Raw genomic sequence first — 10,274 nt, 5'->3', positions numbered from 1 at the left:
ATTTCCCGGAGATCCGGAGCTGATCTCGTTGCACCTTGGTGTGCTTATTCTTCTTTCCTCTTCCACGTCAGGGAAGTCACCACCAAGCCCATCCTGTGGGTTTCATCGGACCTGATTATCATCTTTTCTCTCCTGGCTCCAAGCCTCACTCCCTGGAGACACACAACTACCCCCCACCTTTGGGCCCCACCCACGGCAAGGTCGGTTACCCTTTTACCCCTTGCTCATCCGCAGACCCAGGCCAGACAGTCTCCTTGCCAGCCCTCAAGCCTGCAAAGTGACGGTCTTTCCTGCAGACCCCAAGGCCCGTGCCTCTCCAGCCTCCCTTTCAGAGTTTCCTCCTGGCTCCCTTTTGTCAAAGGCAGCGTTCGCACCTTCTCTTTCTTTCCCAAGACAGCCGTGGGCCCTGACTTTTCCTCAGGCTAAACAGATGGCAGCTGGGTGTGATGCCAAGCCTACACAGAGGGCCCAGAGCCTCCCCCTCAAGGCTTTGTTTTCTCACTGGTCCCTCGCCCCCTCTGTGTCAGCAGAGCTCGAGAAACAGAAAGGCGTCGTGCGGCCCAGCATGTCCCAGTGCTCCAGCCTCAAAAAGGAGTCCGGCAACGGGACGCTGAGCCGAGCCTGCCTGGATAACAGCTAAGCCAGCGGTGAGGGCCTCAAGCGCAGTGCCCTCAGCAGCTCCTTGCGGGACCTCTCTGAAGCGGGTAAGAGCGGGCCAGGACCCCCTTCCTAGCCCAGCACACTCAGGCACTCAGACGTGCCGGGAAAGGACTGCAGTGGCGGCTGGTGGCGGCAGGGCTAGGACGGAGTGCCGTTGGGTTTCCCGTGACTGTCCCCAGACCGTAGTAGCATCTGACCACACAGAGAGGGTGTCCCAAAAAGGCCAGAGGAAACAGGATCCAGTTGTCAAGGCAGAACAGCCAGGAGGTTACCCCTATTCTCCCTTTCTTCTTCTAGGGTTTTTATTTTTTCTTTTATTTATTTTCCAGAAACTGCTCTCACACAGAGTGAGCCAGGCCCCACTGATGGATGTGTCCCTTGTCCTCTGTGCTGCCGCGTCCCTGTGTTTTATGCTGATGAATGAAATGGAGTGAAGCCCTCGAAACTGTGTTTGGAGACCCCCCTCTCCCACTGTCCCTGGTCTCATTTCCCTCACGGAGGTCTCCCTTCCTGGGAAACCCGGGCCCCCATCTGGCCCAAGGGCAGTGGCCGCAGCTGCCCCTTGGATGTCGTGGCGGTGGGGGGAGGGGGGAGAGCCCTGGCACAACCGTGGTTTTTGTTACTGTTTCTTTGTTTCTGTGTGTGTTTATTTGCTGCCAGCCTCTTAACCCCTAAGCAAGCAGCACCCCTAGAGCCTCCCAGATTTCCCAGGGGAGGAGGTGTGTCTAGAGTGTCAGGGAGCTTTTGGGGGCCGCTCGCCCGGCCGGGTCCCCTGGGCCAGCCACCCGTGAATGTTGTTTAGCCTGCTTTGCCTGCAGTGCTGTCAGAGAAGCTGTGGAGGGACAGCCCCTGAAGCCCCCCAGTCACGTCTCAACAGGCAGCTTCTCCTGGGAGGAGGCTCCAGCTACAATGGAGCAGAGGTTACAGGACGTTGTCCCACAGAGGGCACGCGGCTCTGGGTGTCCCGGCTCTAGGAGCCTGATTGCAGGCCCTGGGTTGTTGGAAAAGACCCTTTCTTGGGCCAAGATCAGCCGCCTCCTCTCCAGGGGCCTGGCAGCCCCCTCCACTTCTAGGGGCCTCACCTGCCCCACCCTGCCTCGGACATTACCTCGTGGCCAGCCCTGGGCCCTGCTACTAAAAGAGCCCGCTCATGACTCCATCCCACACCTGCCCCACCGGCCGCACTGCCTCCCTCCAGCTTACTCATTTCCCAGAATTTTTTTTTCTTTTTTTTCTTTTTTTGAGTTGGAATTTTTTTGTCCTTATTTTGTCCTGTCATTTTTTTTTTATAGTAAAAATCAGAAATCCATTGCCAGCATGAGGGTTTACCCAGGGTTTCTCAACCCCAGCACCATTGACGTTTTGTGCCAGATAATTCCGTGCTGTTGGAGGATGCTGTCCTGTGCACTGCAGGATGTTTACCAGCATCCCGGGCCTATACTTAATAGATGCCAAGAGTATCCCCCCCCCCCAGTCATAACAGACAATGTCTCCAGAAATGTACAGGGGTCCTCTGGGGGACAAAAATCACCCCTAGTTGGCAAAGTGCCACGGGTTGAGAACCACTGGTTTTCCCTATGGCTTGTTAAACCCAGCTAAATGTAATTGGACAGCTCTGGGCCTCTGCAGGCTGGTAGCCGGGACCTCTGTTTGGGTTTGTGCAGTGGAATTAGGCCTGGCCTCTCTGTTCCCTGATGCAGCACCTGGAGGGCGGATGGGTCCCGTCCAGTCCCTCAGGTAACAGTGGCTCTGTTGGAACCGAGGCTCCCAGCGTGGACAGCCACACCTAGGGCTCCAGCTCCTGGGGGTCAGATAGAGCTGCACCCCCAGGCCTGTGTGAGGGACAGAGTGCTGAAGTTCAGCTGCTTTCCTTCTATCGTCGCCATTGCCATTGTCGTTTGGACATTCTGAACTAAGAAAAACTCTAGTGATTGAGTCTTCCCAGGAGACCATGTGAAGAATCCCCCGGGAAGGCAGCCCCCTGTCCCCAGGAAGCCTGGAGGGTGTGTTTGAATCCTGGCAGCTGCCAAGGCCCCAGACTGGGAGCCCTCCACGTGCAGTCTCCAGAGGGAGACCGGCCAATGTTGGCAGCCATCCAGGAAGATGCTGGGCTCAGCACCCGAAGACGTGCCCCAGACTGGGTCGGAGTGAAGCTCTCCAGAGGCAATGTCACTCTCCCCACCGTGGCCCTCACTAAGAGGGCTGCTGGAGAAAAGGCAAGGCCTCGGTGATACTCTCTCCCTTCGGGAAAGCTAGCGCTCAGTTGTTGGCACGTCACTGCTCTGGGGACGTCTGCCCTGGACCTGCAATCACACGTCATTCCGGGTGACGACACACCTCAGACGTGGATCCCCCAACCCCCACCACCAATTCTCTCCACACGGTCTTCCTTCGTCCGGGATCCATGCTCATTTCAGTGGCACCAGAGCCCTGTCGGACTGCGATCAAGGGCCTGCGTGGACCGGGGACACAGGTGTGACTGCGGCCTTAACCCCTGGCCCAGATCAGTCAAGTCATGATGGACACTATCCCCAAGCCCCCAGGGTCCTCCTTCCCCTCCCAGCCAAGCTGCCCAACATCAGTCTCCAGAGATAGGATGTCTCCCAGAGGCCATGGGACCTGCCTGCACCTGTCATTGCTCCAGGGCCTAGCCAGAGACCTGCCACGTTCTGCCCCAGGGAACCCGGGAAGCCCTCTCAGGGGAGATTTGGTGGCTCCTGGTGGCCAGTGTCCAAAGCAGCACCTGCTCAGCCTCCAGCATTATTAAGGACCACAGGGTAGGACCCTGGGTTGAGAGCCCTTGCTGCATTCTGTGCCGATACCAAGAAGCAGGAGAAAGCTGTGAAGAGCCATGCTGGGAACTCCTTCCAGACGTGGTTACTGATCCTGGCCACGGTTGGCCTGGCAGGGCCTGATCAGGTTCTGGGAGAGGCACTGGGCGGGGCAGGGCTCACCTGTGGCTGGTGCAGGACCCCCCCCCCCCCCAAGAGAGAGGGAGCATAGCAGGAGATAGAGTGCAGGTGAGGGATAGTGTGGGTGCATGGGTGAGAGCCACTTTCCCAGCATGCTTCACCTCCATTAGCACATGATGTGCACCTGTGTGCACACACCCGGACACAGGTCTATAGCGAGCAGGTGTCGTGGGGTGTGCCCATGACTAGGTGCTCTGGGACTGGACTGCAGACAGCAGTGAGGTAGGGATACCTCACATCTCATGCTTATTTGGGAAGTTGAAAAGATGGATTCTGAGAAACTTAGCATCACTCAAAGACATCCAAGTTAAAAGTGTCCTAAGTCTTGGCCCACTTGGGGGCAGGAGGAGGAGGGTTTTGTTGTACTTCAGGTCAGATACCACACAGAGCCCCCAAACCTAGCTCCAGGCCTGGCCTAAGTCCCCTTGAGAGAAGCACATCAGTCGGAAGACATTGCTGGGCACTGGTGGGACGGGCTGGCCTTACTGTGTCCCTGGTTTTCAGTTAAGGGAGCCCTCTAGGCTTCGAGGGGCCAGAGAGCTGATTTTAAAACCGCAGAGACAGCAGAGATCTGACTTCAGCATTTCTGCATGGTGCCACAAGATCCCGAGTATCTGATGCTCCCGTCTACCCTACTCAGAGGAAGGCGCGTACCCATTTCACAGATGCAGAAACTGTGCTAAAGAATCAAAGGAGTGCCAGGTGGGGTTACCTCTTCAGCCAAAGAGCCTCGTTCTGCTCTATGTCCCTGGACCACTGTGTTGGGACAAAAAGCAGGAAGGGAAGATGGCCAGCCTCTCTTCTCATACGAGCTGAAAGATGAGGATATGTGACGACCCTCATCTTTCTTCCAGCTGGGAATAAGGGCCAGGTCCTACGTGGTTCTCCCTGGTCCTCAGCAACTGGTGGAAAACACTCTTGCCCTAATCTTCTGTGTGGCCCTGTCCTGAGCGAGCTCTGAAGCCCTCTCACACATGCCTGAGTCAAGCAAAGTTCCCAGCTGGGACTCAGGTTTGGGGGTTGGCAGGCCAAGGAAAGGGTCCGAATGTCCCCCGAGTCCACTGTTGTATGCCCAAGATCAAGGCTCCGTCCCAGTACTCTCAGACGCCACGGTGAGGCCTGAAGGACCCACAGACCCACTCTCTACGCCGCACAGGGACAGCTTCTTGGCCACAGAGAGGCACGTAGCAGCCTTTCCATCTTTCAGGCTCCTGGGCTCACTCAGCCTGCATTCCACTCAGAAGGCAGCATGGCCAAGCTTCCCAGCCCCAGAGATGGACAGGCAGACCTGGGTGTGAGTCCCGCTCGCTCACTGTGGAATTGGACAGTCGGTCCATGAGCCTCAGCCTCCACCTCCTCCTCCTTCTTGGCACAAAGGGACACCTGTACTGCATTGCTGCGGGGCTTGACCAAGAACAAATGTGTTCGGCTCGTGGCCAGGGCTGCACAGGTGGAAGCCTCCAGAACATCAAGTGGGCGGCCCCTTCTCTGTCCCCTCTTCATATCTGCTTTCCTGAGGGCTGGACCCCGAAGCTTGGGCACCCACCATTCTTGCCAGCCTCAGTGTCCTGCAGGAATCCATGGAGAGGGCCTCCAAAAGGACCCTGGAGGCCAGGCTGAGCCTTAGGCCTCCAGAACCAAGAAGACACAGCCTTCCTGTAACACAGCCAACATATATTGAGTGCCTACTATATGCCATGTGCCGGGGGTAGTAGAAAGCCATCGGCAGGCAGCGCTCACAGCTGAGGGAGCACTTGTGGCATCCGGAAGGGTGGTACCCGCAGAAGGGAAGCAGGACTCTGGGCTCTCCCAGCAGTCCCTACCCTGCCTCCTGCCCCTGGCCAGGGCACTGCACAAACGAAACAGTTGGCTCCAGAGGCACCAGTACATTTGAGCTCCCCAGAAGGAAAAGACAGGACACCAAGTTTAGTTTTCTCCTAACCATCAACCCCACCCTGCCTGCAAGGGGGGAGATGTATATGTATGTGTGAATATGCATATACATATGTATATGAAATCCACGCAGTCAGGGCCACATAGGACCACATCTTGTTTGTTTTGAGCCATTGGAGAAGCTGCCCCTGTCCCATCCCCTGTTGGCAGGTGGCTGGAGCCAGGGCATCTGGCCCCCACTGTGCACGCACCCCAGCCCACCTGGAGGCATCCCCCCACCCCCCACCTCCCCACCAACAGACTGCCAGTCCAGGAGAAGTGGTATCAAGTTGGGGCTGGTTGAAAACGATTTTTTTTCTTTGAACTCCCCCTCCTTTTTTTTTTTTTTCTTTTGAAACTCATTACTGCCCTCCCAGGGGCTTCCCTATGGAGCCAGTCCTCTGACCGTCCCCCCGTCCTGCGGCAGTGGTGACCCAGGGCCAGGCAGGCGGCGGCCTGGCCTCATGTCCGTGTCTAACCTCTGGTATTGCATGTTCTGGGCAGGGAAGCGAGGGCGTCGCAGCAGTGCGGGATCGCTAGAGAGCAATGTGGAAGTAAGTAGGAAGCGCCTACGTCCAGCTGGCTGTCGTGTGTTGCCTCCCTGATCCTTGGTTTATATCTGTTGTCTTTTTTTTTTCGGTTTTTTTTTTTCCGTTTTGCTCTTCCTTCCCCCTACTACACAGAGGCGCAGACACGCCCCGTCCCCCATGCCTGCCTCAGCCCCAGTGCATGCCAGCTTCCCCCCTCCTAGAATCGCCCGTGTCTCTCACCGCTTGTTTGGGCTGGACCCATGGGAGGTGGGGGTAGGTTCTGGATTTCGTGTTTTAGTTCCCGCTTAACCCCGTCCCCTGTGCCCCCCCCAAGCATGGTTAACATCCCTGCTTCCTGACACTCCCCCACCCCCACCCCGGGGACCCGGCCTGCCGACACTGCTCCTGGGCGGGAATCACCGCCCGCCAGGCATCTGTGCACCCTCCATCCTCACTGTCGGGGGCGGGAGGGTGGGTTTTGTCCATCTCTTGACTTCCATGCTCCGCCATCCCCATCGCTTCCTTCTTGGAGTTCTGATTGCTGTGTGTCTGCAGTCAGGACATCATGGAATTGCTTAGCTAGCTCGGGGAAGGAAAGCCATGAGAGAAAGAAAAAAGTCCGTGTGGATTTCATGAGATTACATTCATCTGCCAACCATTTCTATATTACTGTTCACATCATAACCTCAGCTTGCAGACCTTTTTGTTTCCTTCTTTTTCCTTGTTTGATTTGCAGTAGGTAGCTGCAGTGAAATGCCTAGGCAGCCCCCCCCACCCCTCCAACAAGGACAAGGTCCCCCGAGCCCCCGCCCGGTCCCTACCACCAGCTTCCCAGAAAGCTCGGGGCCCACACAGGCAGAGCAGATGGTGCAGTTTTAGCAGGAACGGGGTTCTTCTTCATGCACATCAGCCCAGCCTACTCCACGCAGCACATGGCGCTCACAGGCACCCCGGGCCAGTCTTTCTGATCCGAAAGCTCAGGCCGCCTTCCGTATCAGGACGAGAGCAGAAGTCACACTTATGTTTCTGCTGCTGCTGCTTTGACCAGACAGGAGCTTCCCTCATCCCCTACCCCATCCCCACTCCTCTCAGTGGAAGGCCACCCTGGGTCCCTGTGGCCCCCAGTCGCATGAGAAGAGGTGGCACTGACCCAGCCTCACCCAGCCCCGCCCTCTGCAGCCAGAGAGTTAACTAAGGCTTAGCAGTCAGTGGGTGAACATTTTACATCAAAAAAAAAAAAAATCCTTCTGACATAAGTGCTGTAAGGTCTTTTAATTTTGATTTCTATGAATTTCCTTTTTAGGGGTCCATCATTAGCAGTCCTTACATGCGCCAGAGAGCTACATCAACACGAGAGTGTCCATCTCACCCACACCAGACTATGCCTAACTCACCCTCCCTCCTGGGCTCCTTATTTGGGAGTAAGAGAGGGAAGCCCCCTCCCCAGGCCCACCTGCCCTCAGCCCCTCCCCAGCCACCCCCCACCCACCGGGCCTGCCCCACGCGCAGCACTCTGGGGCCAGCCACCACCAGGGGCCTGCTGAGGGCCTGCCCCAGGCCCAGGAGCACGGGCACCACGCCCAGTACTGCCACGTGCAGCAGAACCCGCCCCCCTACCACCACCACCACCACTACCACCCCCCCAGCACATCCAGCATGCACACCAGTACCACCATGGCCCCCACGGGGGGCACCCACCCTATGGGGCCCACGTGCACAGCCACCCACCGCTGCCCTCGGCCCACGCCAGCCACCAGGGCCACATGGGCCATGGCCACACAGTGCACCACCATGGGCAGCCCCTCGCCCCACTGCCCAGCGGCATCAGCACAATTGTGTAGACAGCCTGGGCGGGGTCCCAGACTGCCTTGGAACACCTGCACACCACACAGAGCCATGCCTGGGGGCGGCCGGCCTCAGACCAGACCCAGGGCACCTCTGTTTCCACCTCTCCCCTCTGCTCCCCGCGGCCTGGATGGAGCCCTCTGAGCCCACGGGGCTTGTGTTGCAGGGAACAAAGTTCACGATCTCACTTAGCGTTGGTGTCCTGGGTTCCATCCACTTGGACCCAAGGGGTGGGCCTCGGCCACCATCAGCCTTGAAAACGGCGCCACCGGCCACGTAGATGTTGAGCTGTCCCCCACCCCAAAGCAGCCCTCACCTCTGCTCCCCAACTGTACACGCATATGAAAACCCAGCCTAGGAAAAGAAGAAACGAGACACAAAAACCAGAGACAGAACAAGACAAAACAAAAACAAAAACAAACCAAACTTGCTGCATTTATTGCTCTTTTATTGACAATGGGCAGAAAATTAAGTAGACCTGATATGGTTGATGAAAATACATAAGTAAACTTTATATAATATATATATATATATATATATATATATATATATATATACCGTATAGGTAGTATTTGTGTGTGAAAGGAAATGTCTCAGTCCACAAAATTAGCAATATAGACTTTCCAAGGAGCTCCACTTACCCGCTAGGAAGACAGTATCTTACATGAATGTGAGAGAGTAAACCAAAAACGTAAACGCTAGGAACAAATTCAGATACTTCCATATTTTCATAAAAAAAGAGGAGAAGTCCCTCCAGGGACTGGCTAAATTCTTTACGCAATCATTACTAACTGTGCCAAGTAACATAGCATCTAACTGTTTAGAAAGTCCAATATTGCTTTGTATAAATCCTTATTTTATTAACAGAAAACTATCATAAGTAATCAGTATTATAAACTACTCTGTTATTTCAGGTAAGCAAATAGATACAAATGCAGGAAACTCTACAGTAGCAACTCAGGACAAGTGGTTAGGAACTGGTTGAGGATATTGGTTCCACAGATTCTTAGACACTTTAATGGCTGTGATAACTGTGAATTTCCATGATCCGTATTTCTTTTATATGCATATGATTTAATGCACACTCATTCAGAGTCCTCTCAGGGGGGCACCCATCCATGGCAGAAGTGTTCATCTCCAACATGAGGGCGGCCATCTCCAACATGAGGGCGGCCAGCTCCCATAATCGCCTCCCCAACACCATAACTAACTCATCCTGTGTCCAACTGCCACAGGCACCACCCCCACCCCCACCCCACCCCAGTGAGTTTCCACTGGGAACCGCTCCAAACCCGAGGGCTGATTCTAGCATGTAGCAACCCAGGGCGGTGTGTGTGTTTCCCATTTTGTTTTCTGAGCGGTAGCCGCGATCATCGTGATTCCATGTGGCCATGTGCTAGCACAACCCCTGTGTCCTCACCGTGGCCCCTCTGACCCCCACCTCCTGGCCAACGAGTGCCGGCCCTCGCCAGCAAAGCCCCCGCTGCCTTCCCATGGTACAGTTAGCTGCCAGGGCATCACATGACTCTCAGCTGTGCTCTTGTCGCTCCCGTGTTGTGGTGACACCATCGGCTCCCCTGGGGCCGGGTGCCACACGCGTCCAGTTCTGTGACTGAGTCACCCACGGGCCGTACTTTGTAGTTTCAGCCTTTCGAGCTAGTGCAGCTGCCAGTGCTATACTCCTAAGCCGTGGGACTGGAGGACTGCCCCGCGGCCCCTGCCCCGGTGGAGAGCTCTTTCAGAAAGGGCGAAGGTAGTGCTGCACTCCGCGGGCCACAGGCTCCGCATGCCATGGACGGCGTGGTGCGCCGTGGCCAGACGGCAGGACGACAGAGGGGAGCCCACCTGGCGGGCCGGCCGGGGGCCCCCGCCCGTTTCCCTCCCCACCCGCCCCTTTGTCATATCATCAAGGCCACCATAGCAGCAAATCTGCAAACCAAGCACTTTGTTAATCTCCACAGAGAGCAAATACAGCAATCTAGAGTTTAGCCTTTTTTTTTTTTTTTTTGGAAGAAGTGTGACTTTAACCTGCCCACCTTTATCTTCCCATCATGTCGTGTTTCTCTCCCGGGCACCTGCTCGGAAGGAGGGATGTGTACAAAGCACGGGTGCATCTCATCTGGTCCAGGCCAGGCTGGTGGGAGGCTCCCTGCTTCCACCGGTTCCTAGATTCTTGGTTTTCCTGCAGAATCAGGCTCCCCGAGGCGTTCTCTGTCTTGCGGTTTAAAGGTTGTTGTTCTGACCAGGAGAAGTCGAATTGTACTGCATGCCATCTGGCGTCAGTCGTGTGAGGCCACACTCTATGTATTGTGTATTTGCAAACTATATCAGTGTT

At 55.9% G+C, this 10,274-nt stretch overlaps 1 long non-coding RNA gene across 1 annotated transcript; it reads left to right on the top strand.

Annotated features, from left to right (window-relative positions):
• Positions 1–533: 533 nt before the first annotated feature.
• On the top strand, positions 534–1,287 carry LOC122236182. The gene is made up of 2 exons (XR_006214305.1): positions 534–704; positions 990–1,287. It is a non-coding gene; the product is annotated as an uncharacterized LOC122236182 (long non-coding RNA).
• The last annotated feature ends 8,987 nt before the right edge of the window (positions 1,288–10,274 follow it).

This window comes from Panthera tigris, assembly GCF_018350195.1.
Source record: "Panthera tigris isolate Pti1 chromosome A2 unlocalized genomic scaffold, P.tigris_Pti1_mat1.1 chrA2_random_Un_scaffold_116, whole genome shotgun sequence".
Lineage (NCBI taxonomy): Eukaryota > Metazoa > Chordata > Mammalia > Carnivora > Felidae > Panthera > Panthera tigris.
The sequence above is the reverse complement of the archived record's forward strand: the minus strand, read 5'-3'. Positions and strand labels throughout refer to the sequence as shown.